The sequence below is a fragment of the Chlamydotis macqueenii genome, chromosome 24, assembly GCF_036417535.1.
Source record: "Chlamydotis macqueenii isolate bChlMac1 chromosome 24, bChlMac1.mat, whole genome shotgun sequence".
Classification (NCBI taxonomy): Eukaryota; Metazoa; Chordata; class Aves; order Otidiformes; family Otididae; genus Chlamydotis; species Chlamydotis macqueenii.
The window spans coordinates 2,214,821-2,230,692 of NC_141579.1; the positions used below are offsets into that span (position 1 = coordinate 2,214,821).

The window sequence follows — 15,872 nt, forward strand, 5'->3', positions numbered from 1 at the left end:
AAGAGAAAAGTTATACTGGACTATATTTCATAACCATATAATTACACTGCAATTACCCAGCGATTACAGTACACAATGCATTTGTTTGAGCCTTTTGGAAATTGCCACTAATTTATGTAACTGGAAATGCACCAAGCAAGTAGGAATAATTACAACATAAATATGATGTAGTTAAATATCTAGAGTTTAACAGCACTTCATTAAGAATAATATCCAAGGCTGTTATCTTATCATGAAGTTAACCTTCTAGTCATAAGGATAAGCATTATTTACACATTTGAAAACAAAACTGGAATGCAACCCCACTGTCATTATACACAGGAAACTGTAAGGTTGTGACAGTCACTTATAAAAAGTGACTTTATACCCTGCTTTATACCCATCGTCAAACATGTGGAAGCTTAAATGTACTACAAAGCTGAAAACAGAGGAAGGTCTACGGACAGTGTCACCCCTCTTATTTCCAGAGAATTCTGACATTTTTCAATCATCTTAAGTTTCCATTTCCCCTGCTATTTTCCCTTTCAGGTTTAAACTGAGACCTCAATAATTCCAGCTTACTGGAAGCACAAATTCTGAAGCTGTGCCTCCTCTGTATGTTCTCTGTTGTCTGGTTCTGTGCACACAGATTGCCCAGGATAAACAATTTCCACGAGCAAGTATCTTGCCTACTGCATTAAGCACAGCAGTAGTGAAACGCCCAGGGAATAACCACTGCACTGTAGATAAACTATCATGAGATGCCTTGTAAAACAAACACAACTTGCAAAACATTAATGTTTTCACAGAAATTGACTCATGCCTTTTGCTTCAGCCCAGCAAAATCCTTTAGGTGGTACAGCTGGGATGACACCTCTGAAATCTGAACGTACACAAATCTCTCTGCCCTCTTTTCTGCTCCGGTTTGGGCACAGCCATTCAGAAGCAATTGTCTGTGACCACAGGGGCAAATGAAGGCAGACCACGCCAGGCAGCTAACAGGATGGTACTGGAGGTAAGAAGCTCCTCAGGGCACAATAAAAGTCTGTGGGAGTTGAACTTATAGGGAAAAAATAGCAGAGGCAGGACCTCACAATCACAGCTTTGCTCCTTGACTCAATACAAAGGTTGTAATTCAATTTCAGAGTTCTGCTTCAGTGCATCTCTTATGATGTTAGCAGAGAATCCCTCAGCTGAGTTAAAGAACTGTATCAATCAGCAGACAGACATTATTTTATTGAGAGACAGCAAGAGAAAGACAGTTTATATATGTGTGTCTGCACTATGTTCCAATTTAATGACTTATAATTATAAGGTAGTGGGATGTGAAACGCTAATTGAAAATTTTGGGTGCTTAAGTCTCAAAGTCTGAGAAGAATTTCTGTGCCCATCTGGTTAATAGAAAAGGCATTTTATTTTCTAGATCATTGATTTATCATCATTAAGGGCCCAAATACAGAGGTCTGTAAGTCAGCTTCAGGAATATGTTTTTTCCATTACGTTTACACTCTGACTAAAATTGCCTCTAGCGCTGTGAATGACAAAATTGACTGGATTCAATTTAGTGAGATCGCCTTCTCGCTCTGTCAGGGTTATTTATCTCATTTAGCTTTTGTAATGGAAGTTGTTTTTGGTTTTGTTTTTAAAATAAAGGTCCATGTAATTATTCTTTTTTTTTTTTTAATTATTACTAAAAACAAGTCCCAAACTGTATTGATTTTGAATGGTAACAATGTCTTGATGGCACTTTTTGTAGAAATATACTCACTCTTGCCAAACAGAGTGGCTCAATAATCAGAAGCGAGGCTGTTTTCTTACAGGCTACACAAGAACAAATCCCCTTTAGCAACCAGAAATTCCTTCCTCATCCAGTGCAAAGGCCCATGGGGTACTTCAGAACATTACATGAATTAAGAGCCAAATCCATCTCGTGCCATCTAGACTTGTGAGAGTCTGTAGAAGAGTGACTGCCTATAAAAGAGGAGAGAGAACACCCCGGAGGAGCCGACCTTCACCTCCAGAAAACCTAGGGGCAGCATTTTGGAAGTTCCTTGTTAGCTCTTTTTTTTTGCGTAGATGGAGGAAGCAGTTAGTAATAAGATTCAAGGTCTTATAGCAGCGTATTCTTAGAACTTATTTGCTCATTATTCCTTCCACAGACCTTGCTGAAAGCAACTCTTCTGCTCTGCCAAGTCACTTCACCAGCTTTCAAACTAGCTAAAATTTCGCCAGCGCTGCATTAACAGGCCAAAGAATTCCAGGTAAATTTTGAGCAATCAAATGACACAGAATAGACAATCAAATGACACAGAATACTGCAGAATACCGTGAGTTTTCTTTTCAGCTTTCAGTTCCACATGTGCAAGCTGAGGATGCTGCTTTTCCTGTTGAGAAGATTAATAGATGAGAAAACAGGGAAGACCAGTCTCTGAGAGGAGAGACGGCCAGTGTAATTTACAGCTGGCCAAAGAATAGATGAATAATGCAACAATAATATATAGTATTAACCTAAGAGTGCATAAAGAATGTGGTCTTGTAGTTAAGCATCTGCCTCAGGACAGATGGGTAAAACATTGGATTTTTCAAGTAACGGTATAAAAACAGGCATTGTGTTTAATCTTCCTGGGCCTAAGTACCACATCTGCTAGGCTTTCTGTCTAGCACTTATTGCAACACATCAGTTACTAAGAACTGTTATACAGATATCTAACACCAGCATTAACAATACGCATAAAAGTATAAATGCATAGCTATCCAGCAAGCGCAGAGTGAAAATGCCTAGTGCTCAGTCACCCTGTAAGCAAACAGCTTTGCACCAAGCCAAACTGCTCCCTCTGGTATCAGTAACAGCAACAGGACCGTGATAGACTAACGAAGGCCGTGGTAGCTCTGAGGAAACCGTCTTAGTACTGCTAATGATTTATTTATTCAGTAACTCCTACAGGAACAGCAATCCGTTCACCCTTCTGACCTCACCCAGCACTAAAGTATTTAATTTTTTCTCTGATTTTCTTTTCTTCCTTTTTTTTTTTCCCTTCACCGAATGCTTTTTACCCAATAAACAAGTTTTGATTAAATTTTTTCAAGGTTGCAATTTCAGAGCAAAAAGTACAAAGCTTTGCAGTCTATGCCTTCTTTTTCACAAAGATTTGCAGTCAAAGGGCCATTTTCTTTAAAGTACAACTCTCATCTGCTATAAGCATGCATCTTTCTCCTGGTACAACATACCCATTTGTCCCTTCCTTTTATACAGGAGGATTTGGAGGAAATACGTAATTATTCCGTTGGGCCAGTGGGCATCTCCCCCCCTGAAAAATTAATCTTACGTAAAAAGAAAGTCTTAGTCTAAAGTACCAAATAGCTTGCGATAAGTACGCTTCCCTCAGGTTTGGTGTGAAAACTTCCGTTTAACTAGTACTCAGAAATCAGACTGCAGCATTTGCAAAGAGATTCATGACTGGATACATGCCTCTGGCCATGTTCAGGTCCTGTTAGAAGAAAAGTCCCTGCATCTGTTAAAGGGAGGCAAAGGATTTAAGGCTTGCCTTACTGGGAATCTACACAGGGGTGAGAATATTTGCTTTGTCCACAGCCCTGCTTTTCTGGAACACACTCTGAAAGCCACCAGGCTGCCATTGCTGATGTAAGACTTGCTGCTCATCATCCTTCTGCACATCCTACTTTCCTTTGGAAGCTAACTCCAACGAATGAGCCGGGAGAAAAGGAACACGAAGCATGTGGCAGAGGACACCAGTTCTCCAGTCCAAGTGTGGCCAGAGGGCCCCCACGAGAACCAGGACTTTAGGGCACACTGCCAACCTCACCACTGAAAGATGAGGCCTACAGATTTTTCACTGAAAGGCAACTCCGCCCCATCCTCAAGTCAATAAAAAGAAATATATGGATGAAACTATTTAGGTAAAAACTTTCACTTCAGAATTAGCTCGCCTCTGTACTGGGGAATGCTGAAACAATGGTTTCAGGAACACAACTTCTTCAAGCATTCCAGCATTGTCTTTCCCTTATCTTCCCTAGAGAGTGGATACAAAGCCCACTCCCCATCAAACAAAGACCATACGGTTTTGGTAAGGTAACTCAGAGCAGACAGCAGCATTTTCCATGGCTTCTTAAAGTGCAGTGAGAATGAGAGCAACTTGTTCCTCATCCCCTGCTGAGCCATTCTCCCATATCTCTTATTTCTCTCACCTCCCACAAGCACAGCCAGTTACATCCTTACCTGCCCTTTTGCTACTGCAAACCTTGCATGAATTTCCCATTTGATTTCTTCCAGCAGGAGCCCTGTGAAAGCTCAGATTGGCTTCCTGTAGAGGAGAGAATACCAGTCTATAAACACTAGGCTGGTGGAAATCAAATTTGCTGTTATGGTTCTTGAAATAGAGATCTTTTTTTCTGTAGCATTAGCTCCTGTGCAGGTCTGTCTTCCCAGCTGGGCTTACAGCACCGAGGATACTGATTGCTAAACACCTCCCAGTGAGCACATATTAGAATTCAGGCATTTACAGTCATCCAAACCAATCTGTGGAAATCCAGTGACAAGATGCTCTCACATGTACAGCTGAGCTATTAAACATTCTTCCTTGTTGTCTGCAGCTAGCCAGCCCCAGGCACACATTCATGCGCTGACAGGGTCACCAGCTCAGAAATGATATGAAAGTGTACTTATTTATTTTTACTCCCCGGCCATACTAATGATTTCATGGGGGCCTTCTGCTTATTCTTATACTCATTTGTAACTTCCTAAAATAATCATGTTCCCAGACCACTCTAAAAACTGCTATAATGAAAAACCCAGGTATCAAAACATAACCAGATGCAAACTAGCTCACAATCCACCACCTGGAATGGTCCTTCAAGAACCTCAGACATGACCTTCCCCTTCAAAAAAAAAAAAATCACATGCAAATGTTAACCTTAAGATCTAAGCTTGCAATTAAAGCACTGAGCTTAGACTTGCAAGACCTCCATTCTGTTCTTAGTTCTGCTACTAACGTCGGGCAAGTAATTTCATTTTTCTCTGCCTTAATTCTCTATCTTAAATGAAGGAATAACAGCTGCTGTTAACAGAAGGAATTGTAAAGGGGTGGGGGGGAAGTGAAGCTAAATCAGTTGGTACTTAGGCTGTGCTCAAACATGGCATTGGAGATTACAGTGCACACTGACAACCAGTTCCATACCCAAATGCCTGAGGAAAAAAAAAGTCACACAATTCCTGCATTTAAAACAGGGAAACCTCACTATGAGTACTTGTTGAGCAGCACAGAAGTTAATGCCTTCAGGGAACCACTCCTTCAATTTCACATTTTTCTTTTGTACAGACTTACAGATAATGCATAAGAAATTAAGGAAAAAAAAGACAGCAATGGGGGAAAAAGTCTCCCAAGAAATTTTCAACATTTAACTATAAAAAAGGGATCCCTCATAAGCATCATCCCATTTGAGTAAGTATTTGTGCACACGTTTAAATCCTAATCTTTGCATGTCTCACCCCTGTGAAAGCATGTCCCTGTGAGAACATGTACCAAAAAGCGCATGTCTGAGTGCGTATGTGACAGGCACACACGTTACCTGCGTACGTCAGCCAGGATATGTGTGCACATGAATGCGTCAAACGGCTGGAGGGTCTTCTGACAAGTGATGCTACAGGGCTACTGCTGTAAGCTGTCTATCATTCTAAGTAATAAAGCAATCTGCCTTCATACGAGGGAAGAGCCAGGAGTTTTAGAATGATTACACCTCTATCTAACAAATTCCCTCTGATGCCTCCTTTCTTCCAATACAAAATTAGCATAGGCCTGCAGAGCTTATTATCACGGGCTCTAAACTTCATCTGTAATGTGCTCACATCTCAATATCGTAACACGAAGCCAGGGAAAGGCATGAAGACTGAAGATGTATATGCAGAGAAGCTTCAGGCATTAATGATTGAGGCTTGATTAAAAAACAAACAATCCTCCCCACCCACCCTTTGGGAACTGTTCATCTGGTGGGTATGGATAATTTTGTGATCCGTTTGCTAAGAGCGATACCTCTTACCTATCAAATACCATAAACATGGTTTTAAGTTAAATCCACACACTCAAGTACAGCGTGAAACCTGCACGGAACATGATACAATGAGTTGGAACAATATATTCCCAGTTCACAGTGAGAAGCAGACAACCGATGCAATGCCTCATTTCCAAAGTATAATGCATGTTCGTTATTGTCCAGATGAGCGGGCAGGACATTCTGTATTCCTTCTTAACACTGCAGCAGTACAATTTGCATCCAAATCTGAAAGAGTAGTTGTATTTTCAGAGACGCTTTTAAGAGGCGCCTGAGAAAAACTGGCTCCTGACAGGAACTGGGAAATGGGTGGATAATACACAAACCCATTTGCTAAATGCCACTTGAAAAATCACAGGCAGCGTAATTGACTTTTACAGCTTGGATAATGTAGGTCACTGCGTTAGTGCAACAAGACAATGAATGTATGTTGGAGTGAAAGACAGAAGGGAAGTAATTACAAAATATAGATTGAATAACCATCAGATAACAGGCATAATAATAAGAACAACTAGGGTGAAGATAGAGAAGAAACAATTTGTTAAATGGATTGTAGCAGGGTTCTAAGAAACTACTGCTCTCAGATGCTTTTCTTTTTTCTCCTTCATTGCAAACTCAATAGAATAAAGTATTCCTCCCCTTTTTGGAGCTGATATCCTACTTACGGTATCAGCTTACAGCTTGCTCAGCTCAGGGCTATTAAGTTGGAACCTGATTATATTAACACACAGTTCTTAACTCTTGCAGAAACAGGAAGCCATAAAGTCTCCAACAAGTAACGGGGATCACAGTCCAACCCTGCAAAGCTCTGAATTCTGGTAAAGGCTTACTAAAAGCTTTGCGTTCCCAGTGTTTCAGCAGTTTAGCCCAAATAAGTTTAAATAAATAAAGAGACAGATAAATAAAAATACATCATACAACCAAAAAACATCTGCTCTCCCCCTAAACAAAGGAATAACCTCCAGAAACAGAAAACAAAGGAAAAATATGGCATGGGGAACTATATAAGGATGCATACATTACTTTTTTTTTTTCCTCTCCACATTTATTTCAGTTCAGCCTGGCTTAAGAGTGCTCTGAACTTACCAGTAACAGACAGCTGTTCAGTGAACTCTAGAAGAAGCAATGGGAGGACTGCCTGCCTCCCAGCAGTTCGGTGTTTCCATATCATATCAAATCACCATCACAACTACTGCTCCTTTGGGGAGGGCACATGGCAGGAAACACACACACAGATCTGAACTTCTATTTGCTTAGAAAAGAGTCTGTGCAAATCTACAGTGAGTGACACCTGAGATGATCAAAGGTGAAGAGAGCAAGGCAGAAGGGATGTAACATAGCTGCCGCTTGTACTCAATCAGTACCTGTATCAATGTTTAAGTGACACTAAGCCACACTCCAGAGGAAACACTTTGTTCATCTCAACTCCTGCAAGTTCACACTTGCTGGCTGATGTGCAGATGACACCCAAGGGCACTCTGATTGTCATTCTAATAAGGCCAGGGCTGAAAGCTGGAAGAGAAGATTGAGAGAGTCACTGAAAACTTGGTGGAAGTAAAAGATGAGTAATTTTCATATTGAAGAGGAACAAAATCCATCAGCTCAGTGTCCCTTACACAGCTGCCTCTGAATGTCACTTCACAAGGTCAAATAAAGTTGCACAACAGCCACATATAAACCTCCAGAAGTGGGAACACAGAACGAGACTCACGGGTACATCTAGGTCCCCTAGAAAGGCACAGAACATCATCACACATAACAACATAGAAGACAGCTCCTCTTCATCCCACAAGCATGGAAAAGGCACAACCAGGGAAATGGGGACACTAAAAAGGGCTCCACAGAAGTATGCCTGAGGAAGAAACCTTTGGTTCTTTTGAATGCAGGAGAAGTTGCAGCTATCTCATTCGTCACTGCATTGTACAAAGCGCAGAACGTCCTTGCCCCACAAGAACTGTTGAGTTCTAACATTTTAACATGGGCCTGTCATCTGCATTTGATCGTGCGCTAAGACAGCTTAACACAAAAACACAGCATGGGGACAGCCTAAGAAGCAGGCCACGCTTTTGCTCATTCACTGCCCAAGAGTGGGAATGGGAAAGAAGTTCATCTCCTAAGACCTGATTCCTGTCTTTCACCACGATGAGGGGCAGAATTGCCTCATCTGGTGATCTGCAAAGAGAGCCTAATATACCTTCTCCTGAAGCATTACTTCTGCTGTATGCAGCTCGTAGCCTGGGGCTGAATTGGATCATCCTTGTCCTCTGTTGCTCTGTTCATTAATCAATGGCTCCTCTGAATGCGAATGAGTTCTGAAAGGAGCCAGGTGAAAGGAATAGTAATTTGCTCACAGCTTGATAATTACTCATTTTTCAAAATAAATTAAAGCCAGAGCTAACAGCAGCACACTGTTTTCAGAAGTCCTGATTATATATAGAAATTAATTGGGAAGTACATTGATTGGAGGGGCTCCTGAATTCCAGCATGGAATTTAGTTCCCCGTTGTTCCACAGCAGCTCCCAGACTGCTAACCAAGCGGAACCTCTCACCTCTGCTCAAACCAGGAGGGAGATAAAAGGAAGCATAAATAACCTCTACTCATTCAAAACCATCTTTGGAGAAACCTCGTTTCTTCACAGAGCAAAGTAGGGTTTGGGAGGGAAAGGGACCACAGTCTTCACTGAATCTTTGCTTTTGGCTTACCCAAGGCAGAAAAACTCCAAGATCAATTAAAACGATGACACACATGGCAATGAACAATTTTACAACAGAAATACTTCAAAATATCTCCTTCATCCCAAGACACACAAAGCAGGGGTTTTGGTGAACAAGCAGCAGATAAACACCACGTGCACAAGTTACCTGTGTTCTTTATGTCTTAATTAAGAAATTTCACAAACAAGCAAACCAGAAACTCATCCACTCCGGAACTACAGGCTCTTGGTTACTCACTGTGGAAAGATATCAAAACTCCAGTTCAAACACTTTGGCAGCTTGCCACCCAATTTGAGATATGGGAAAGAGGTAAGTTCAGATCTTCCTGGGTCACAGGACACCACAGAGCACACTGCAAAGACACCAATTTAGAAGAGGATCCTTTCCCCCGAGTACACTAAGCATACTAACTGACAGCAAGGTTAGTGCAGTCTTCCGAACTATTGCTACAGTAGATTACAGAAGCTGGTTGTTTTCTTGTAGAACAAATCTTGGCTTGTTGGTTTTTTTCAGTGTATTCTTTTCTTTTTGTACAACTCTGCTTGCCTTACCAGCTTGCACATGTTTTAAAAGGGCAGCTCTGCATAACAAACTGAGTTTCTGTAATCAAATATTTTAGGAGATGAGACTAGTTTTAGTTTGTTGTTCTCACAATTTCTCCCCTACTCTTCATAAAACTACAGCCAGCACAGCAGGAATTTATCTTAACTAGGGCTTTCCTCATTTAACGCTGGCGCAGTCAGGCAGTTACTGCAAAGAGAAGGGAATCCATGAGAGAATTACACCTACTTGGTGTAACAACATTTGTTTCACTACACCAAAAGTAAGGCGGCAAGGAGACAATTGCTGCTTTCTTCCTAAGAGCAAGGCAGTGGAGTGCTCAGAAAAGATCAAGAAAACGCTCCCATTCCAACTTTTTTAAATATATGACACCTTCAGCGATATCCATTGCTGCCAAAAGCAAGAGCTCAGGGTTTATGATGCAGTTGTATCAACATCTGAAACAAAAGATTAAAACCTGGTCTCATTCTTACAGTTACCCAAATCTGCTTATCCAAAACTCTCGGTGTGGCCCATTAGGAAATGATGACTGCAAGCACAGTTTCCATGGAGGTGGAGGCGGCATGTGACTACACCTGAGGTTTTGATTTATACCCTTTATATCTATCTATAGATTTCATCTCTCCACACATCCCTGTAGTGTCTGAGTATTTGCAAAAAAAAAAAATTAAAATCCAACCAATAGTAGTTACCCTTCCCTTTATTCAATGCCAGGGTGAAATGGATTATATTCTGTTACAGCTGAAATTCCTTCTGTTGGCTAAGCTAGGAGACGTTTGTATGAGTTATTCCCAAGAGCCTTGTGATCCACGTTCAGGGCAGATTTCTGGTCAGTTGTATGCCTTTCCTCTGCTACGCATGACACTGCTGTGTGTTGTGTGAAAAAAGAGCTATATGGCTGGGATAGTAAAAGGCAGGTTTCAGAGAGCTTTTATAGCCCTCTAAAAGACATCTACATTTCAGTCAAAGCATCACTTTAACCACACACCTCATCTACAGTAGTTATTCACATCAAGGCTACGCATACTTCAGGAGTAAAATACTACTGGAGTCAGTGACAGTTGGATGATCAATGCCGTGGGAACTGTCTTCAACTCTGAACTTGTTCACTGCTGCACATGCGGTCCCCTGAATTACTGACAGCACGGTCTCTCAGCTACAGCAGAACGTACAAATTCTGCATAGACACCTACAGCCTTCATCAGTAGTCCCGCAACACAATGTCATTAACTCCTTATCAATTCACCAGCTCAACACAGTTTATCAATTCTCACGTTAATGATAAAGCTTCTCCACAGAGCCACAGTGCCCAGCAAAATGACAGATCTAATGGATCAGAGATAGCTGAGCTATCACAGAGCTTGCATATTTCAAAGTACTTTCAAGGGAAAAAAAAAACGCCAGCAAGATGTCCAAAGAAATACTGAGGGGAGGAAAAAAAAAAAACAAACTAAGCACAGCACAGGTTGCATATTAATGTCGATAACACAAACTTGAAGCAGCTTAAAGTCATACTTTTTAAAAGCTTAAACAAAGTTACAAAGTTTTTTTTTTTAATTATTATTTTTACATTTGCACTGCTTCCATTTTTTCCAGGGATCAGCTGAGGACACATGGAAAAACCTTTCTTTCTTTGTCTTCCCCTGCACCAGAAAAACTGTATCAATTGGTATGCGGGGTAGGAGCCAGCCTGTAGAACCTTCTATTCATTCCCCACTTGACTTGTTTCAGTTGTGCCAACTTGGATTTTGCTATCAAAACCTAGCAGAAAACTATGCTAAGTAGTTTTCAGACGGGAAAGGAATAGACTTCACATCTTCCAAAAATACAAAGAAATGCCTAAGTAGCAGTTACCTGTAACTTCAAGACATACTGACTTCTTATTTATGGATCTCGAGCACAAGTCGTATATCCAAAATACACCTCCATTTTTGTAGCAACTGAAAGTTGCCCCCTTGAGCTTTTGGAGGTTTGCAGAAATACAGCCACAGGGTGGAGTAGCACCCATGGACAGCTCTGTCTCAAAGCAAGAGGGTTAAAAAAACCAAAACCCAAAACCCCAAAACATGCACAAAATCAAAAGAACACCCCTTCTGTCTCACTGTTCCTTTTGAAAAATCCTTGTGGTTTTATTTTTTAAAGCTTTCTACCTTCTGGTGGGCATTCCTACCGCCAGTCTTACAACTAGTTAGTATTATTGTGGGAAGGCTCCTGAATCCAGTGGTCTAGACACTCCCCAGTAAAGCCCAGGCCCTCCTCCCAGAAGTGATTCCTGAGATGGTTCTTATCCCCAGTTACCGTGCATAATTACCACTTGGCATTCGTTATTTACATTATTAATACTTGCACCTATTCAAGAAACCACCCCCACACACACTGTGTCAGTTCCTAAGAAATACAGCCACCTCAGGAGGAAGGAACTTGGCACCTTTTAAGAAATAAACAGCAGAACTAGGCAACTGCTGGAGACAGGGAAAGAGGAAGGGCGCTGTACAAAGACAATAAATACCTTTGTACTAGCAAACATCACCACCGGTGTCAGCTAAATACTCCAGCCATCCACGTGAAGGGAAAGGCACACTACCTTTGGCGAGCGCTGCACTACAATTCTGAGTACGCCAGCCCTTCAAAACAACCGATCATGTGAATGGACGCAGCTGCAGAGCACAGCAAGAGCAAAAGGATCAGCGTAGCTGAGCCACGTCTCTGCACACCCTGTGAGAAGTGCCAGCAGAGGCTTGTCCCTGGGAGCCTGGGAGGCCTGCCCAGCGCCGTGCCAGGGGGGCGCCCTAGAGGTTTGCAGCTCCCTGGCAGACCGCTGCGGGTCTTGCTTCATTAACTCCTCAGGGCTGCTGCACTGCAGAGATAGGCAGAGCATCCATGATTCTTTTTTGAAAAATTCATTTAAACAGCAGAGCTGGGTGGGACTGGGGAGGCAGCAGCCAATTAAGGAACCATCAAACTTCTCTTAAAAACCTCCCTCGCTAATGTTTCCCTCTCCTGCCTCCAGCCAACATGGTAATTGTGTCTAATTTCTAAATTTTCATGCAGTTGCTGCATTTGCCTCCCCTTAATGAGATGTAAATGTGTTGCCAGTCTATGGATTTGTTTAATTGCAGGGTAGCTAAACTGTGATTGGCCAGAAGGTTCATTTTTAAATTTATTTATTTAGCACACATGCAAGGCATTTTAAAGATTCTTTTCTCCAGCTAAAAGAGGGAGGGGAACATATTCTATTTTCCTGTTATGTTCAGGGTTCTGTCAGAAAGAAACATCTGTTTTTCCAAGTGTTTGCTAGTGAACTTAAAAGAATTCTGCCATGATCCAAGTGTTTGAAATAATTCTGAATACCTCCTGTTTGATTCAGGTTCCTAAGCTGCACTCTGACGCTCAATGATCTCTGCTTCTCATTGGGAAAAAAAAAAAAAACACACTCAAAGCATTTTAAGTGGCTTTGCTACACAGCAATACTCATTCACTGGGCTCTTCCTCACCTATCTCCCATAAAGGCATTTAAAAGAAAGGATGAAAGACTCGTGTCCTAAACTGGGTAAGAACAGAGTCATCATTACCTAGTCTAACTCCAAACAAGATCCACTAAAGCTTGAAGGAAATACTGAGTTGAGCACCTTTAACATACTGTCACTTCAGAGTTTGCTCAAATACAGGACAGCAGTTAAGAAATCTCCTAAATCTCAAGAAAACTTTGCAAGTGTAGATAAAACCCTAATTTCCCCGGCAGAACCTTTACTACCAAGGATTATGATATAGAAAAGGCCTAGTTTGATTTGCAGATCTCAAAACATCTGGAAGTGAGAAAATAATCTTCTACAAACTGTGTCCTGGTATCAATGATGTAAGCAGAGCCACAGGGCCCCTTCTGCAGAGGCAGCTTTCAAACCAGACCCACACAGGAAAAGCAGAAAGTTCTGGTTTTGCTGCTCTGTAACCCAGAAATCAATTCTTCCACTCTGCTGCTACTTAATAACAATTAGTCTGCTGAGAAAGTACAGCTTGTTCAATACTAAGATCACTGTACAAGTAAAATATTAATTTTCAGAATTTCTTTAACATTCTGGTTTCGATCAGTTTGATAGCACCGAACACTGCTTTAACCACTCACCCATGTAATACACTGAGACTTGCACACATAAACTTCCCCTCAACCTCCCGGTAAAATTCCGAAGCAGGAGTATTAATTTAGCACTAGAATACAGCACCTAGCTCAACAGATTCCAGTTACCATCATCCATAAGCCCCAACGTCCAGTCTCAAGAAGTTAAGGGTCCCTTTCCCATTCTGATGAGCTACAGGAATATCGGAGGATACACCTTGCCCCCAAAGTACTACTCCTGCAGGAGTAGGAGACTTATGCAGACCTATATTTAGACCTAAATTTTGTTTCTTCTTGGGATAGAAGGCCCAAACAATGACCCTGCACCAGAAACACTTACCACACACTTAGGAAAGCTTCATTTCCTGGCAAAACTGTCTCGGAGACGCTGCAAGCATCTGATCGCTAGTGAAAGATCTCGCCGCGTAAGTGGTGAATATCTCGCTGTACAAGTCACTTCCATGTATCCTAGAGAAAAGAATGGAAGTGGATTTCAGCTCCATCTGCCTGTTATTCCACCACAAGAAGATAGCCACAAAAGTAATCAGCACGTCCCAGGGCCAAGGGCATCACTTCTCTCCACCATTGTCAGTAGCGGCCAATAACACAAGCCGGCAAAGTAAAGGGAAGTGACAGCAGGGAAATAATTTAGCCTTTAACTGACACGTTATCCAGTTAAAAGCCATTTACCTTCTGCTGCTCTGTGTGTCATTGCTCATTTTAGTTTTGAAGTGACATCTCCCCAGCTGCCATTAACATGCCAGCAGTGAAAGGGAATTTACAGAGTATGCACCCTGGAGAATTATAGCCTGGGTGGCTGCGGTGAAGGGAAGCACTTTGTGGACTCTTTGTTTATCCTTACAGCTCCCACCCCATCCAATACAGAGCATCCAGAAGGGGAAGTATCAGGCAACTCCGCTGTCATCACCCTCTCCCTGCGGCATAGTATGACCTGATAATGCACTTCAGCAGCAATTATTGTCTAGGAGGATGCCCTAGCATTCAACAAAGTACAGCACTTTTCCAGGAGGAAGAAGGGGTCTATTCTACAACACTGGCAGGTCAGCATTACTGAGAGGACCATGGTAACAACTCGCTAGCAAATGTAACTGCCCTGGGTAGAGCGCAAAGAATTCTAGTGTAAAACTGAGGGAAATTTTGTGCAAAAGCATGACCCAAAGCGGAGCGATTTTTCCAGAACCAGGTTCCCGCAGTTACAAAAATCTTACATGAAACTGGATGTTCATGCAGCATGTGAAAGAGAGCACTCAGCTCACAGTTACTTCTTTTCTTGTATTCAGTGTAGACCTAGGACTACTATTTTCCCTTCCAATCATCCAAGCTAGCCATAAATAGCAACGGATTTCAAGCTAGTGGACAAACTGTGGATCTTAAAATGATCAAGTCAGGGTAAGGATAAGAAACATCATTTATCATATGTCAAAGAGCCACAGTAAAAGCCCAAGGCACCTTAGAAGTCAGAACTACTAATGCTATCAGTATTGATACCTACAAGCTCAAATTTGGTGTAGCAAACTGGTACAAGTCCACTTCCACTGCAGCAAGGTTAGGCAGGATTCAAACCCCATCAACAGCCACCTTCCACAGGAAACTGCACCTCTAGCTGCTGAGCAGGAGAGGGGGAAATAGTCACTAATTGAATTCACAGTTGCCCTTTACTCAGATATATTCAGATGACAGATGAATTTGCATTAGTTTAATGTGAATCACCACGGATAATGGAAAACAATACTTATGCTAATGAGAGAACAGAGAAAAGCTTTGCAAATGAGATGCCATTTGTTCACCAGCCGGGGTGCAGCTGATTAGAAATAGCACCATGACTGATAGCTCCATCCATCCCCGCTCCTGGCAAGTCACCTCTGCGGGGCATCCTCACACCACCCCTATTTTCCCAGCGTTTTGCAGGTGCAGCCTAGCAGGGGAGAGGCGCCCCAAGGCCAAGAGAAGCCATTCCAGAGGCAGGCAAAGGTGTGAGCTAGGCCACGGGGCCAAACGGGAAGGGATGCACGCAGCTGAGGGAGAAACCCAAACCTTAGCCACTGTACCCGCACCTCCTTAGGAAGGCACACAAACTCCTATCACCGTTAGCGCCCGCTTTTCCGGCTCCTGGCCAGGCCCCGCTGAGTTTCGCAGCCCAGGACCCCGCACCGAACGCCACCTCCAGCCTTCACCCGCCGCCATCTTCCGCCCTGGCGACGGGGGCGGGGCGGGGGGCGGCGCGTGGGCGGGGCGGGAAGCGCGTGGGCGGGGCGGGAAGCGCGGGGCGGGAAGCGCGTGGCGGCGTCGGCCCCGTTGTAAAGCGGCTCGGCACCAGCTCGCGAAGGGGGAGGTGGAAAAAAAAAAATATAATAAAATAAGAAAAAAATAAACGATAGAAAAATGGCAAAACCCCCTGGAGTTTTAGGGGTGTTTC

At 42.6% G+C, this 15,872-nt stretch overlaps 1 long non-coding RNA gene across 2 annotated transcripts in view; it reads right to left on the reverse strand.

Moving 5' to 3' along the window:
- LOC147597872 (uncharacterized) overlaps window positions 1-15,608 on the reverse strand; it is a 51,761-nt gene extending 36,153 nt beyond the window's left edge. For both annotated transcript variants that reach the window (XR_015261056.1, XR_015261055.1), the window contains exons 1-3: window positions 15,500-15,608; window positions 14,949-15,059; window positions 13,776-13,903 (exon numbers count right to left, since the gene is read on the reverse strand). This is a non-coding gene — a long non-coding RNA (uncharacterized LOC147597872). The remainder of the gene's footprint in view (window positions 1-13,775; window positions 13,904-14,948; window positions 15,060-15,499) is intronic.
- Between the last annotated feature and the right edge of the window lie 264 nt (window positions 15,609-15,872).